This window comes from Teleopsis dalmanni, chromosome X, assembly GCF_002237135.1.
Source record: "Teleopsis dalmanni isolate 2A chromosome X, ASM223713v2, whole genome shotgun sequence".
In the NCBI taxonomy this organism is placed as follows: domain Eukaryota; kingdom Metazoa; phylum Arthropoda; class Insecta; order Diptera; family Diopsidae; genus Teleopsis; species Teleopsis dalmanni.
Window position 1 is genome coordinate 21,827,870 of NC_051848.1, and position 17,959 is coordinate 21,845,828.

Consider the following 17,959-nt stretch of genomic DNA (forward strand, 5'->3'; position numbering starts at 1 on the left):
TAAAATATCGAAAAATATACAGCGCGCGAATTTTAAATGAGAATTTCCGAAAACTTTTCGGTCTTAATGTATATTGTTGTTAATGGCAACGATCAGCTGACAATTTATACTCAAAATATTTCATAGTATTAAAACTTATAGACTTACATCAGAATGATACATGGAATACAAAGCAAAGTTTTTGGCTTAACTCATGCATACAGTTAGTGCTAAAATTAACTTACCTCTATTAAATATGAAGAGTGATTTTTTAAAGTCGTGATGTTTAAACTGCCAATATTTTGGTATCAACAAGATGGTGTAATATATCAAACACTGTAAAATACAATCAGTAAATAGCAAAAATCTTTCAAATAGCATGTAATTCTACATAATGATACAGTGAGGTAACTTACACGATGTGATAACCATTCCCTAGATTATTTTGTATGAGGCTGGTGCATTGACTAGAAAAAATATTAATTTATTTAATCACTTAAAAACCAATAGTTCGCATAGTTATGTGGGCTTCACAAATAAAATATGGTTGTTAGTTATGGTAGCTGATGACTCTCTCCATAGTATTGTTAGATTGAATACAGTTGCCTGTGACTGTACATCAATGATGTGCAGTAATGATGAAATATATTTGCTTAGCTTCATTTTTGACATTTTTAACTTCTGTGACTTAATCGTACCCCCATAGGAAAGAGGTTCACATAATGCCTAGCATAAGAAACAGGACTTAGTAAGTACCACCCAACACTGTTTAGTATATTAATGGTAGTGAACGATTTTTACCTGATTGGAGTCACATTATGATGCCACTCTAATCAGGACTCACAGATTTGCCTGTCATGATTAATTGAGGCTAACCCCTTTAATAGAATTATTGTGTTGACTGTAGCTAAAATCTAAAGTTATGCTGGTAGAAAGACTGCGTTTATAATTTTTATTCCATGTAGAGTTACATTATTAAACTAACGGGTGTACTGCAAAGAACAGCAGAGTTGTAAAATGGGGCTCGCTCCCTCTCAAGGCAGAAACTATATGCGAATGTATAAGTTTAATTGGTATCGGCGAAATTTTCTTGAAATAGTAATAGTCTTAATCTGTCTAAACCTGCATTAAGGCCACTGCTACTCGAAAGTTAGACGATTAGAATATCACCAAAGCACACGGACTTATACAGCTTCAATATCATATACAAATATTAATGTCTTACAATTACCTTTCTATTTAAGCTCTTTTTATTGCCATTATCATTATTTAATTGTACAATATCTTAAGTAATGTTAAAATTGAAACCTCTCGAAAAAACGTCCCTTCAATATTTATAGTTTATTACATATAATTTTTTTTAATTGTATTAGTGAGTGGATATAATACAATATGCCTACATTTCGATGTGTGTCAATATTGAATACTTATTTACCTTTTTCTATATTTAACTCTAATCTATTTTATTGCATTACATACATAAATGTTACAGCTGACAATATTTTACTAAATGTATTATTATTTTTCTTCAAATATATCTTCAGACTGTTGTGTCGAAAATCCTTTTGAGTTATTAAAGACCATTTGAAAGATATTCGATTTATGTTTTCATCCTGTCCTGCAGGATTACTAGTTTATTTGACATTAACATAAAAATCTTTAGCTTGTTATTTATTTATAATGAGTAAAATATCTATTAATTTAAATGAATAATTTTTATTATGAAAAGCAATTCATTATTTTTAGATTGCAACTAAATTTCTATCCTTCAATTCAATTCAACGCCTTCGGATTGGGGGAAATTAGTTTGGTTACATGCCTTATTAGAAATTTATTACAACATAATTACATACAATTTTATAATAATACTTAACAGTACAGGTACCTTATTTTGGTAATGAACCGTAAAGTTAGTACAAAGTTTTTATTACAACATTAATATTGTAAATTTATATTGTAAACTGAATACAATATTAAGCACAAACAAGTGAATTTTGTTGATGTAGCTTTAATATTTTCGGAAAATAACTCGCTTTCATCAATATTCTGATTGTATTCTATTGAAATCTTAATAACCTTTACATTTTATTGTTATCATAATACATTAATTTAAAACAAAACTATACACAATCAAAAATAAAAACAAATTTATATATATAGAATATAGAACCTGCCTTAAAATAGAATATGTGGTTCACGTTGCGTATGAGTAACATTTTCGCACTGAGAAAAAATTATTGAAAATGTGGCTTAGCAAAATTTCGATTTTTTTTTATCTTAAACTTATTAATCTTTTTTTGCTTTTGGTTATTAAAATTATATCCTGAATAAATAGTTCTTTATGACTCAATAGAGGAATTTTTTACTATACATTCATGTATACATTATTAAGTGCATTTTGACGGTGTAGCTTTAATATTTCCGGAATATAATTCGCTTTCATCAATTTTCTAATTATATTCTATTAAAATTAACTAGTAATTTACAAAACATTTTGAATTATAAATGATTCAGAAAATTAATTTTCAATAACTGTTTTGACTAATATTACTTACAAATGGAGTTTCATTAACACAAACTAAGGTAAAATATAGACAAGGAGTTTACTCTTAAAACTTTACTCGTATTACATTGATTTTTAAAGCTCTAATGAAAGAATTAGTTTTCCTAATATAAACTATTATCTTTAATAGAAAGGTTTTCGAACAGTATTGAATTGCAACAACAAAATTTTATTATTCTTAATCAATTGAATGTTTGCTTTCTTTTAAAAATTATTTCTTATACATATATAATTATTCGCGGATATTATATTTTTTAAGGCTGTACATATAATTTTTTTTTTGTATAGTAAGTTAGTAACAACATCTTCTGCTACAGTGTCCTACCTTCGCAAGACATAGACTATCCTACTCAGGGTCGCACTTTTTCTATTCACTAAGAGAGCTAGATTCTATTTCCATAGCTCGTGTCAATGGCTTTGTAGCCAATACCAAGTGGTTATAGGGACAGGTGTCAAATTCTTTAGGGTATCACAATGGACCTCACGGTCTAAGTGAGTCTTCGGGACGGCCCCAGTAACCTAACCTAACCTAACCTAAACTAAGTTAGTAACAAGGCAAATTATATTATGGAATTACATTTTATAACGAGCCACATAGCCCACACTTTTTATAGTTAAATTTACTTATCTGGCTTTAACGAACAAAAAGTAGTGATAAATTCAACTCAAGAAACTGAAAAATTTCACAACATATCTATCGAGTGTGCCGATTGTTCGTTGATATTTGTAAAATGTTTAGAAAAATTTTTATTAATATTGACAATTTTGTGCGATGGCATATCATCGTGATATATAATCCAAAAATTATTTTTACGCAAATGCTTCTTAATGCCTACCTTGTACTTTCCAGTGATTGTGTGATATTTTGGTAGGAACTCATAATGAGTCACACCATGAAAGTTGAAGCAAACAGGACTCAACCCTGCGTTTTGAAAAACTTTATGGAATATTTTTAGGTATAGGGTATAGACTGTTTTGGATTGAAATATTTTTTGACTTGGGTGCATATCTATTGGTACACTTTTTTGGTCGCCTTTGGAACAAATTTACTGCACCTAAATGAATTAAAAAATAATGTTGTTTATTTATCATAACAGATTTTAATAACAAATTTTCATATTTCGAATTTTGCTTAAATTTTTATTGCTGAATAGATTTTTAGAAGAAAGTTTCTGTGATGGTCTTACATCACAATTATTGCTAATATTAATTATTATTATTATTTTTGTTTTGTTTTTAATTTTAGCTGTCAAAAATTATTACCTTGCATTGAAAGCAACAACAATTGACAGCTTAAATTATAAACATGACAGCTAAAATTACAAACAAAACTCTCGTGTGAATACAATATAAAGCAGGTAAATACATAAGAGGCATAAGTAGCTTGAATTTAATTACTTTCAAATTAGAAAGTACCTTCAACATTTTCAAAATGGTTATTTCATCATTTTTGAACTTACAGAACACACATATATTGCACAAAACAGAACATTATGTTACACAAAAAACAAAAATAAAGCACGCAAATATGTTACTCTCACTCAATTCTAATAAAGCTTATTTCTGATTGGAAAAGTAAATAGAAATAATAATGGAGAAATGAAGTCGGGCATATTAAAAACGTACATTAAGTACCAGTATGAGACCAATTGCGTCTGTAATGGACGATGGAATGCATAAAACCTTTCTCCAACAATTTTCTAATAGTAAAATGATAAAAAAAGTCGCCTTCAAATGCTGCCACAACATACTTAAAACAACAACAACAACTACATTAAAATCCTCTTAAATACTACTTTTTTTTGCCTCATTTACTATTGTGCCAAGAGAGCTCAAGGACATAAAAAAAATAAAGAAAAAAATTAGAAAAATAAATACTCCTAGTATAAAAAGGACAACCAGTAGAAAGAAAACCCCTCAATGGAGCAACCATTTTTACATTTTAAAAAATGTTTTATTAATAAGAAATGACAATAAAAAAAAACAACATATGGGATTTTTCAGTGACGAGCACAAGTGTGCTTATATCCAGCAATATCCTGTCTTACACATGCAAGCCAACGAACGACCCAAGTATTGAGCATTTGACATTTCCGACATTTTCGAAAGCCAAGCATTTGCAACAAGCAACACAGCCCTTGAGTTCCTGCATTTCAGTGAGTTATTGTGTAATATAGCGTTGTGTAGTGTAATGTTGTGTGATGTTGTGTAATGTTGTGTTGCGTTGTTTTGTTCTCTGTTGTGTGATGTTGTGTTAGGTTGAAGTGGCAGTAAAAATTTATGGCCGCTTAAACTGACAATAACCGTTCTAACTCCTTCTTCCGAAAACGCAAAACACACATAAACACGTTATTGACAAACGCATAATCGCATTTTGGTCAATAAAAATATTTTATACGTACTGTACGGGATTGCAACAGTTTGAAAGCATCGAACCCAATAATTCTTTCCTAACAGCAGTTGAAAAAATGAAAAAACTTTTCAAATTTAAGATTGTACATTATTCACTGCGAGTTCTTTTATTGCCAATAGCGAATTGTTGAAATCTTAATGGCAATTGCTTACCAATTAAAACCTCTCAACTATGTTAACTGACAAAAGATACTATTTCGGTGCTAATGTGTTTTGGATCTTTTGCTAAAAATGTCTCTAAGCCATTTTGATATATTGTTTTTTTTCTTTAATGTAACATAAACTTACTACTGATGTTTATCAGAACGAATGCCTAAATAACAGTTGACAGAACATTAAAACTACCAACTACCACTGCGAATCTAAGAAATTTCGCAAGTTTTTTCTCCAGATCTCTTCCATCACTTCGCAAGCCCATTTTTCAACCATGAAAATTTGGAGCAAATTTTTTATTTATTTACGAATATTTCTTGAAACACTGGCATTGTTGTTATATGTTGTCATATGGTTGTATGTCTGTATGGTTGTATGATTGTTTGCTACCGAAGTTTCTTTAAAAATTATTTATTATTTTGCAGTTGCTCTGCGGTCTGACGATAAGTGTATTTAAGCGTTGCAAAAAGTATCTCACATAACAGCGAGTTGATATCTTAATGTTCCTTTTGGCATATTTCCCTGCAGCATGATTAATTGTCTTCTGTCTAGCTACATTTTGATTACGAAAACGTTAAGAGAAAAATGTACTAAAATTTACAATAAATAAATAATGACAATTTTTGGCAAGCGAACTTTTTAAACTATTTGTTGGAGAAGTGGTGTAACTAACTAAAATCTTAAATTCATTTACACACTGTTCACTTTTTTTTGTATTCTTCATTGCATACTTTAGTCACAAACAATCCATCCTTAAATATATATTAATTTTATGATTTTAAATGACAATAATAGAATACTGCAATGAGTTCAATCTTTTTATACTAAATGAAACTGTTTATTTTTTTGGTAATGCAATACAGAGTCTTCTAGTAATAGGTTAGGTTAGGTTCGGAAGGCGCATGCTGACCGTTGTCAGCACTTCCACTCGCAGGCATATATTGCCCATTGTGTTGCGCTCAAAAAATTTTGCCGGGAGAGGCGAATTGCTAACCTATGTAATCCTTGTTAAACCGTTTCGTTTTCCAGATGAAGTTGAAGAGATCCGATAAGTTTGCTTTCGTTATTTCTTAAAAGCCAGTGAAAAAGCGATCCCGAGACATTGATGTCGCTTTGTCTGAAGTTCTGGAAGAGACAGAGGAAAAGGTCGATAGAGTCTACCACCTTCTTCTAGTAATAAGTATTTGTCCAGTTTTTAAACTTACACCTCTAGAAGAGATAATTATTAACATTATATTTTATTAATCTAATGCATATGAACTGGTCACTACACTTCCGGCAAACGCGAACTTAACTTAGACATCTTAAGCCATACTTATCACAATTTGTATCAAATATTCATACGGAAAAGAGGAAGGTATAACGACTTTTTTGGTGTTGGGTTTAAGAAAGAAAGGGACGAAAGGAGAAAAAAGACTTTAATCTTTCTATAACTCGAAAAATTACACCACTTACTAATAGACCCCTTAAAACTTAATTGGAAACCAGAAACTTTACTATGACTAGAAATATTTTATTAATTATTATACAAATTTGAAAAAGTCGTATTATGAGTTCCTGAGTAGATCACTACCGGGAAGAACATTTCTTAAATGCGAAAAGTGTGTTCAGACAAAAGTTCTATTTTTTAATAGATAAGTGTTTTTGTATAAATAATTCTTATTTTCACTAAAATTTAATCTTACAATAAAAATAGGCTGAAAATAATTTTTATTTTAATTTTTCGTATGTTTTCTTTCTTAAGTATACTTAGAAGAAAATAACGGTCTTTTCTGATGCGTACAGAAGACTCAATTTTCCAATTAAAATTTCGTAAGTCATTGATATTTTACAGCTAGCTCTTTTATTATCTAATACAGAACTATCAAATTCTTGTTCATCATCTAAATAGTACTGAAACACTGACTTAATCCAAATGAATTAATATGTGGTTGTGACCACACTAGATTATTGAAAAGTTTTAAAATTAATAATTCCTATAAAAGATCATGTCGCACCTAATATAATTGTTGTTGACAAACTTCTATGAAAAAAATCAACTCTATATTATAATTGAATTCTTAAAAGCGTAGTCAAAATTACTATTAAAGCTCAACGGCACTATCCTAAGCTTTATAATTCTTTATAAATTTTAATTGAATCAAAATAGAAGTTTGTTATATAGCAAACTTCTCCCAAATGAATTATTCTAATATGTTTAGGCTTTATATTTTTAATTCTTTTTTTTTACTTAATGCTAGATTTGATTTTTGTTATAGCCTTTTACTTTTATTAAGTACTATAGTATAAACTATTTGGAAACATAACATGTAAAGGCACGACCTTCTACTAGAACAGCTCTTCCACCCGCGGAGATTGTCTTGTTAGAAGGAAAGTGGGATCTACTAATTACTTTTCTTATTACTGCTCAAAATCACAGATGCAGCAGCTTTAATATCGGATTTCCTCAGACTCATCGGATTTCTTTAACTTAATCAGAAACACGAAATGTTTTAATAAGAATAAGCTAAAAAGTTATAAATTACTTATACCTCAGATAGACTAATCGAATTTTTTGAATTTCACCTGGAAGAACAAATGGTTAAGCAAGTCGAATTCCTTTTGAAAATTTTAAGGACATCCAAATGGAAAGTACTTGTCTCTAGGTGAAAGCGTTATTGTTCGTAATAGGCTTTCTTTTATAAACCTAACCTAAGCTAACCGGTTTAAATAATACGAAGTGGAAATTTTTTATTTTAAATTTTTGCAAAAATTTGACCAATGATTTCAATTTATTTAATTAATTTATTTCAGTATAAAAGTATAAAAGGAAATGTCACGTTTTGACGTTCAATAACGCCACAGTTACTCAGAAAACAGTCTTTAATTTGTATTTCTAATTAATTTCAATTTCTTGTTATTTATTCAGAAATACTTGCTAATTTCAGTTTCCTTTTAATAAATTTTTGCAATTTTTCTAACCTTTTGAACTTTGCTTTCATGAAATGTTATTTTAATGAAAATTGTATTAAACAGAAAAAATGGTTCAACAGAAATGAAATGTACTGAAATGTTGTGAAATGTTCTGAAATGTTGTGAAATGTGAGTAAACGTATACGACAATTGCAGTGAAATATTTAAAAAGGAAATAAATTTAATTTTACATTAAATTCAATTTTTCCTTTATTTTCTCATATCAATTTATTTTTATTTCCTCGCCCAACAAGGACTTTTCCGCCTTCTCCGAAAACAATGTGAACGAAATCGAAAACAGTATGTACAGCAAATCATACGACAAATTTTTTTAATTAAACATTGAATTTGTTGGCAATACCGAAATAAAATGAATTACATATATTGCAATTTAATACGAAAAATTTGCAAGAAAAAAAACCGAATTAAATTCAATTTAATGAAAAATAAATGAATAAATACAAAAGGAAATCATACGACGGAATCGTACAACAACTGCTGTCAAGTGCACAGATTCAGATGGATGACGTGCCAAGTCTACCGATTTATATTTGATGTAATTCATTATAGTCTTTTTTTTTTTTGGAAAGTACAAAAAGTTTAAATTTCTTTTGATTTGTGCTTTTAGTAGAAGTAAAACATTTTTTAAAATTAACCCAAATAAAAAGATCCAATGAGGCTGGTTTTAGAATATCCTTAGCGCAGCGACATCTATGAGTCATTGGTGATAAGTGAGAAATATAAATTTCATCTACCTGTTCTTATTATAATTGAAGCAAATTGGCTTCACATTTCTCATCGATTTGACATTTTGTGTTAGTCTCGTCATTTTTCTCGGTCGAGAAGATAATATGGAACAGAGAACGAATATAAAACTCTACTCTAAATCTTATGAAACTGTACGACTGGTATATTGAATACCCATCTAGCCCGAAACTTTTTTATTAAATTGTGCATTTTTTGTGACCGTTATGAAGAGTTTGGAGATTACTCAGTACCACCGCTAAGAACCACTTGCAATCAAGAAAAAAAAAAATTTCGGAAAAATCAGCAAAATTCTTCAAAGTTGTCGTAGTATATCTGCAAGACTCCATGTGTCTTTAAGAAAATGAACGGTGGTAGTGTATTTAGGAGTTCCACGTTTCTATCAAACAAATCAATAAATATTTAGAAGCAACTTTTGTGTATTCATAAGACTCTACATTTTCTTCGAAATATTTCAACATATTTCATGAGATTGCACGTTTTCTTGAAAAAAGTTCAAATGGTATCTATAAGATTCACATATCCTTCGCAAAAACTTACAAAATATTTCACACGACCGTAGTATGTCCACATGACTACATGACGTTTTTTTTCGGAGAGGAAACAAATATAATAAAAGACACAACCTATCATAGTTTAATCGACGATTTGGACAAATGGAAGAATGTGTAAATAATCTTGTCCCCAGTCTTACAATCAACATTGCTAAGGTGTGTTCAAAAAATATGCCTAACGAATCTAGTTAGAGTCAAGCTCTAACTGGTACAATTACAAATTAAAAAGAAATCATATTGATGCTATACTTTCTATTCAACTAGATTAGATTAGAATACATTTTAAACGGGGTGGGTCTTGTCACCATATCACTGCATTCTTTGAGGATTATTGTGACAAACCCACTTTAGTTCAAAGTCTGCGTCTGGCGAGACTATCACAGTGGTACAGAATATTTATCGTATATTCTAAATTCGTATCGGCTTTGAAAATAAATCATGTTAATGCCAACTTGGACAGGCAAGTCCCTTCGATTGACACACTTAAGGTGATGAGTGATGATCGATGAATATGAAAATGTTTTGAAAAACTCATTGAGCATATTCAGTGCTATGTACAGTGTTAACTGTGAAAGGGACTATGTTTGTCTGGAATAAACAAGAAAACATAAAGTCGATATTATCCAATAATAGACATTACTTCGATACTAATTTCATCGGATCTGTGTTAATTCTAGATTAGTTTATACAATAAAGTTGTGTTTTTTTTTTTTGGAGGTATAGAGCTCACCATGGTAGGGTAAGAGTTGTAAGGGTGACAAGGGTAAGGGCTTAAATAATATTAGCAAAAAAAGTACTAGAAGAAACATCTTGTAGGATTTAATTTATTAGAGAGTAAAATATTTTTCATCAACAAATATAAATTTCGGCTATCTTTCTTAGTGCTTGGTATTACAATTTCATAAAAAAAAAAGCTTTGAGAATTGCAATTGCTGTGAAAGGTTAAATGTCAAAAGGATTAAGGGATTATATATTAAAACTGGGGTTCCCCATGACTACGTTATCCTTGCGTAAATAGGAAAACACAGTGGCGACCGCAATGTATGACGAGTTGAGCAGCTGTAAGAATTTCATATTTTCCTTAATGTTTTTTTCGTGTTGCAGATACAATTGTCGCTTCTGCTGCTGTTGCTGTAGCTGTTGCAGTTACTGTTGCAATTATTATTGTTTTTATTGTTTTTAACTCAAATAATTGCAATTAACTTGACCCACTTTTTGAGGAAAAACAAAATTCCGCGAAATAAATGCATAAAATGCCGAGCAAAGTGCGTTAAGTAAAAATGTTGAATGTTGGTTACGTAAATATAAAAATATTTTAAGGACTTTTTGGTAGTAATGTTGTGATGCGAAGGCAATGCAGTAATGAAAACAAAGGAATTCCAAAAATAAAATATTTAATCCAAAAAAAAAAAATGAAATAAACGAAATCAGTAAATAGCATGACAACTTCATACCAAGTTAAGTAGGCTTGAGTGGGATTAAAAGTTGAGAATATATATAATTAAAAAGACTGCAAAATAGGCAAAAAGCCAGAAAGATTATTAATTAATATATATAAAAAAATAATACCATAAAAAAAAATGTATGTCTTATAGAAAGATACTTGGTTAAATAAAAATTAAATTTAACTTCGAAATTTTTACATTTAATATATAAAATCGAACCCCTGTCTTATATAATATATGAAACCCTAAAAGAGCAGATAAGTATTAAAAGTTGAAAATTATTACTTCTTTAATAACTGTTGGTTGCTCCAATTATGTAGGTTGCTGCTGCTGCTGCTGCTGTTGCTGCTACTGTTGCTGTTGCTGTTGCTGCTCATAATGAGATCGGATAAGGCTTTTGGTATAATGGGATGAATACATTAAATTGAAACCACTCTTACGCATATAGAACAAAATTAATAAAAGCACAAAAACTGAAAACTGAAAAAAACGAAATATTTTTATTTTGTTGTATCTTAATAATTTTTACTTTAACACTGCAGCTACATGCAATCTGCGATTACGTCGAGTTGCACTTCAATGAGTTTTTAAGTCATAAATGCCAGGATAATCGTCATGTGAATGCGTGTAAAAGGAAGTAATCACATTTTGCTATAATGTGTGTTCCATCAAAAATAAAAATCTTTTTCAGGATATAATTACATAAGTATATTACCGTATACATATATGTATACATAATATGTGCATTACACACACATCATGCATATACCTATATTTACGTTTATTACTACATCGTAAATAATGTTAACACAAAGGACATTAAATAAAAATCTCACATAAAATATTTAATAAATAATAACAATTAAATTTAGTTAAAATTAAAATTTAAGTAATAAACTTTGATAAATATTTTACTGTACTTAATAATTAATATAAAAACAATACCAAATGCACTATATATACTTCAAAATCTTGGATAAGTAATTTTGAGTTAAAGTTCTTCATGTATTAAAACCACAAATGCTTGGGTCGGTTCAAGATATTTCAATTTGAAATGCAGACTCATATACATATATATGTATAAATATATATGTATGTATTTAACCAATTAGGTATTATACACATAAAACTATGCCATTTAATTTTTCCTGTAGTTTCTTTAAAATTGATGCGAGTCATCGGGAGGAATATTAAAAGTTTAAAAACAGAGATGACGCGAAACTAATTTATTTTATAAAAATATTTCTAAAAACAATAAGTTCCTAAAAATTTTCAAATTTATATAGAAATTAATAATAAATTCAATTCAGAAATACAAAGTTATTGTGTTATATTTTATGGAAAATAGATTTAATCGTACCACGGTGCGTATGAGTGACGTGAAGTTGCCTTAGGAATTAATTTTTGTAATTACGTCTAAAAACTGTACCACACTGGAAAGATTAATTTTTTAATTAGAAATTATAAGTTAATCCGAATCAAAAATTAAAACTAATAATTTTTTTATGTTCCACTTTTTTTTTTAATGAAAAATTGTATGTATATGCTTGGTGTGATGTGAAAGATAACTTGATTTTTTAAAAAATACTTGTGAGAAGAATATCATCCTGAAATTTTCGAGTTTCATGTAAAATTTTTTTTGCAAATCGAAATGAAAAATAATTTGTAAGAATTTTTGTCGAAACTTGCAATAAGATTTGTTGGTTTTGTACAGAAGAGATTGAGACGACAAAATACGTTTTACTGTTGTACAAACTAAGGAATTACCATATGATATCATAACATATAATTAAAATGAGTATATCATATCAGATGAAGAAATAAAATTTTGTTATGTAAAATTAATACTACAATTTATAGAAAAAATAGAATTTGGAAAAGTTCACTAAGTTCATGAAGGAAACGCAATGGATCACTAGGTCGCAGTGAAAACTACTAGAAAAACTTTTGGCGCCGTGAAAGAAAACGGGATGTATCGCATAAGATGCAACCATGAGCTATAACGGCTAGGTGAAGGTGATACAATCAACAAATTTATGAAGAAGAAGCCATTAAGATGGGTTGGACGACTAAAGAGCCAGCAGAAGAAAAGGGCGACCAAGAAAACGATGGAAAAACAATGTGCAGCAGGACTTACAAATAATGAATATAAGAGATTAGAAAAGAAAAACAAAAAACAGAGAAAAATGGAAGACTGTTGTTAAACAGGCTTAGTTCCTACATGGACTGTGTAGTCATGGATGATGAAACTAAAACATCATTGGATTGATGTGTCGAAGTAAATTAACATATTTTTGTTATATAAAGCAATTTTAATAAAACAAATCATTAATTAATCTAAAATTTTATTAACTGAAATAATTATTTCATTTTCATGCATAATTTTTTATATATGAAAGCACATTCCATGTGACATAATCACTTTCATGTTCCATGTGACATCTGTCATCCTTTACGGATAAATAAGAAAATAAACAAAAAGAAACAAAGACATATGGACTTCATAAATAAAGTTTACAAATTTGTATTGTAATTACTTGTAATCATGTTAATTTTTTTCTGTAATTAATAATCAACAGCAAAAAGTCAGAAAAGTACGGGAACACGTTTCAGATACACAAATCCGCACGCCTTAACAAAGGAATTATAAGCACCAAAATAGACACTTGCAAATTAATTTGGATTCAATCCGATTTGCCTTGTAATAAGTATGTAATTTATTATTGCAAAAAAATGAACAAAAGAACAAAAAAGCGCTCAAAAGCAAAACAACACCAACACCAACACCAACGCCGACGCCGACACCGACACCGACAACTGCAACAACAATCACAATAATAAACACAACAACAACAAGTAATTGTGTTCTTAAATTTGCATAATGATTTCAAATTGAGTCCAACGCCTACTACCACCAACAACGGCAAAACACAAATTCCTCAAGTGTGTGAATGTAAATGTGAGTGTGTGAGTGTGAGTGGCATCACTTCTACGTACTCAACTGTCAAACTCAATCGCAACGAACATTGCAGGCACAGTGGCGGCGGCTTAGTACATAAACAACAGCAGAAATAATTCAAAATGAAATCGTTATGCTTCTTCTCCTTTTGTTTTTTTTTCTTTTTGTTATATTTTCTTTTTTTGTATTATTTATATTTTTTTTTTGTTTTTTGTTTTTATTTTTTGTGTTTTGTTTTTATTTTACATGTATTTTTGCTGATGAACCATTTTTGTGTTCTGTGAACTGAGCTACACGCTTTTGTACGGAATGTCAAGCTCAGCAGGCGCTTGAAGATTGAAATTTTATGACAATCTATAATTTGCTTAAAAACAGATTCAATCAGCAATTGCTGCAGAAAAAAAGTGAAATAAAAAAAATTAAATTAAACTAAATTATAAATTAAATGGCAATTCCATGGAAACGTTCAAACGCAGCTACTTTTCAAACTATGACGCACGTTATCTCTTTCTGAGAAGGAAAGCATTGATTACACTGTTAAAAGCTTCAGATATATCTCTATGGTGAAGAAAGAAAGAAAGGCACATCAACCTAGTCCTTAGCCGTTTGATGTAAGTTTATGCAGTGGCAAGGAAGAGGTAGCTATCTAATTAAAAGATTTCAGTTATAAATTGTTGGTGTAGGAAGAGACAAAAAATATAGTTGCCAAGTTATAAGGCTTCAGATATAAATTGATAGTGTAGAAAGAGAAGAAAAATATAGTTGCCAAATTGTAAAGGTTCAGATATAAATCTATGGCTTAGAAGGAAAGAATAAAATAACGCTAAACTTCCAAGGTCTTAAACTTCAGTTGTAAGGCTATGGTGTAGGGAGGAAGAAAGAGATAGCTATTTATTCCAAAGCCTTTAGATATAAATCGGTGATGACGAAGGGAAGCAAGATATAGATATTTGATCATAAGGCTATTAAATCGTGTATGGTATAAATTAACAGAAAAAATTTTGATACTTGTCTGAAACTTTAAATATTATCTTTTGCTATCTTTTGTTAACATCTCTTTGATGTATCAAATCATATCAATTTACGAGCTACATGTAGTAAAAGATAAATGCGTTCGACATCTTAGTACATTCGTTGACTTAGACTAAGCAGTTAATTGTTTGATTGTATATATCGGCGGAAGAGTATGTATCGTTTTGTTACCAAAAACATGGTTATGATAAACTTGAAAGCTACCTGCGCAGTTAATAAAGCATATTATTATTTTTTTAATAACCATGGCTTCTAAGCTCATGAAATCCAATATTGGAAACACGTAAGTTTCCGTAAGGCTGGGCATATGCGCAGGAAGTGTTTCGCAACTTCTGCACTTTTGGTTTGAAAATGATTTTCAAATTTTCAACACAAGTGCTTACTGGCCAATGACGCATCAACAAAGCCACGTGGTGAGCTATATGACTTATATGTGGGTCTGTCCAATAGAGTTATCAATCTTAATACAACTTAATTTAGATATATTAGTTTGTATTTTTAGCAGTTTATTATAGTTTTCCATATGTGTTCTGCAGCTCTCAGAAAGTGATTATGGTTAACATGTTTGGGAATGTTGTGTAAAAAGAAAATAAGCACTCGGGCTGTCAAGATCCATGGTACTCATATTTATATACTACAATATATTTTAAATCTTTTTTAAAAAAAACGGAGAAGTAATACTGAGGCTAGTTACTCTGTCTGACTTGAGAACTCTAAGTCTAAGTCCTGAAAGGCAGGGACGATAGTACAATATATTTGTAATTGTATTTTCTGCTCTCAGCGGAACAAGTGTAAAATTTACTACGTCTGACTTGAGAGCTCTAAGTCTAAGTCCTTAAAGGCCGGGACGAAATTATAAAATGTTTTTAATAGTATTTTCTGCTGTCAGCGGAACAAGTTTGAAATTTGTTTGATAGTCACGATCTGAAACTAAATTGAATCTTATCAGCATTTTTAATTAATAACGAATTTAGTTAATTTTTAAAACAAGGTTAAAATCGAAGACCCGCAAAAAGCTTTGTGCATTTATTTTAGTTGCAACAAAAAAATAAATTTTTAAATTTTGCTTACTAAAAACTATCGTCAATATTTCAAATTGAAATCCTATTGCTCAAATTTACTCACAGCACCGAGTAACTGAAAATTATTGTCTCCCATTCGTAATTTCCAAAAAAATCGTATTTGACCGGATGTCATTTCCCATTCAAATCACTTAATACTAAATTGTTTTTCATGACCAAATCTGTTAACAAAAAGATATTCAAATTCATTTCATTTTTATTGTTTTTTTGTTCAAAGCAAAAATAAAACAAAGAGAAGTAATAGGAAAAGCTTACAACAGGATTTCAAGGATTATGTTTTAAAATGGCAATTTTATCCCGTATTTCATTTTATGTACTAACAACACAAATCCTCGGCAAATAAAACAATAGAACTCGAGATTTTTGTAATTAAATTGTTTTGTTCTGCTGCGATGTGAAACAATTGATTTCAGAACAAATTCCATCAAATAATTTTGCTTTTACAAGTGTTTCCAAAGTAAACACGACTAAGACAATTCAGTGAATTCCGAAAACGGAAGTATGAAAAGATAAAATATTTGAACTAGAAGAAAAGAATGCTAAATAGAGTCGGAAATGTTCATTGGACTTTGAAGTGGAATGGCATCAGAAAAAATTTGTGTGCAAGTATATTCTTCTTTTAAAGAGAAAAAGTATTAATGCAATTTACTAAAATACAGACTATAAAAGATTTATATAAGATTAATAAGAGATCATAATTATTTTTTTTATTAAACTTATGCACAAAGTTGAGCGCATAGTCATATACTCCACCTAGGATTAATAAATACCCGACCTAAATAATGAAAATGCATTTTTTTTTAATTGTAATTTATGCTTCAATATAGTCCACTTTTAGATCAACACACCGAGTCCAACGATATTTCAAGATTTGATTACCTTTTTAATTATGCGATTTATCAAGTCCTCCAAAATATTCTTCAGTTTCCCATTCTAGTTCATTATTTAATGCAAATCTCTCCGCTATATCTTCAAGTTTGGAAACAGGTAATAGTCACTAGGAACCAAGTCTGGAAAATACAAAGGGTTAGTAAGCAATTCCTACCATAATTCATTTAAATCTGCATTATCCTAAAAAAACAAAATTTTGTTTTTCGAGAAATGTTATCACTTTTTCTTGATGTCCTCATACAATCGGTCCAATAATATGCTGTTATTGTTTTTCCTTTTTCCAAATAGTCTATGAAAATTGACTTCCAAAATACGGAAGCCGAAACTTTTCCAACCGAGTTCGCTGAGTTTGTTTTCATTTGGGAAACACTATCTCCAGACCCTACCAATACTCTGGCTTGTTGTTTTCTCTCTGGTGTGTAGTAATGGATCTATGTTTCATCAATTGTTACTAGTCTACGCTCACAGTCAGCTAGATTGTCCATTACCATTTCCAAACAATTCTTCAAATGACGAACTCGCTGTTTGATTTTGTGATCAATTTTGAAAAAACGCTGTATACAGCCTGCCGGAACTATTTTCATACACAAATATTCATGTAAAATATTCGATACACGTTCATATCGTATGTTTATCATCTCTGCTGTCTTACCTAATTTGATTTTTGGATCATCCAATTCACAATATCGTGGATTTTGTTAATGGTTTTTTCTTCAGTTGTGACCGTCAAGAAAATTTAATATTCATACAATTGAAAATGGTTTTGAATTCATTTCACAAGAAGGCATACATTGATTTACACATTAAAATTGTATTGATTTTAGTAGTAAAAGTAATAAATAATATACAATAAACAATTCCTAACAAAAATTATACTAAAAAATTGCACAGTTTTCAATAATTTCAAAATATATTAAATATATAAAACCTACACATCAAATGCTTCAATCACATGCTTTTATCTAATCACAAACTTCAGAAATAATAGAATGGTTTATTATTAAGAGTTATAGACGTAGTAACATGGGTATTGAATCCTTTTCAAACAATCGTTCAATATATGAATCTCAATGCATTCAAAGTAATGCCGTCGAACTCAGTAAACACAACTATTTGTATATATACACATATTTAGGTATAATGATATAATATTAGATATCATATTTCTGCTT

General features: G+C 29.6%; 1 protein-coding gene across 2 annotated transcripts in view; it reads left to right on the forward strand.

Moving 5' to 3' along the window:
* Positions 1–17,959, forward strand: part of LOC119662232 — a 129,040-nt gene that overhangs the window by 69,071 nt on the left and 42,010 nt on the right. The gene's annotated exons all lie outside the window — the stretch shown is intronic.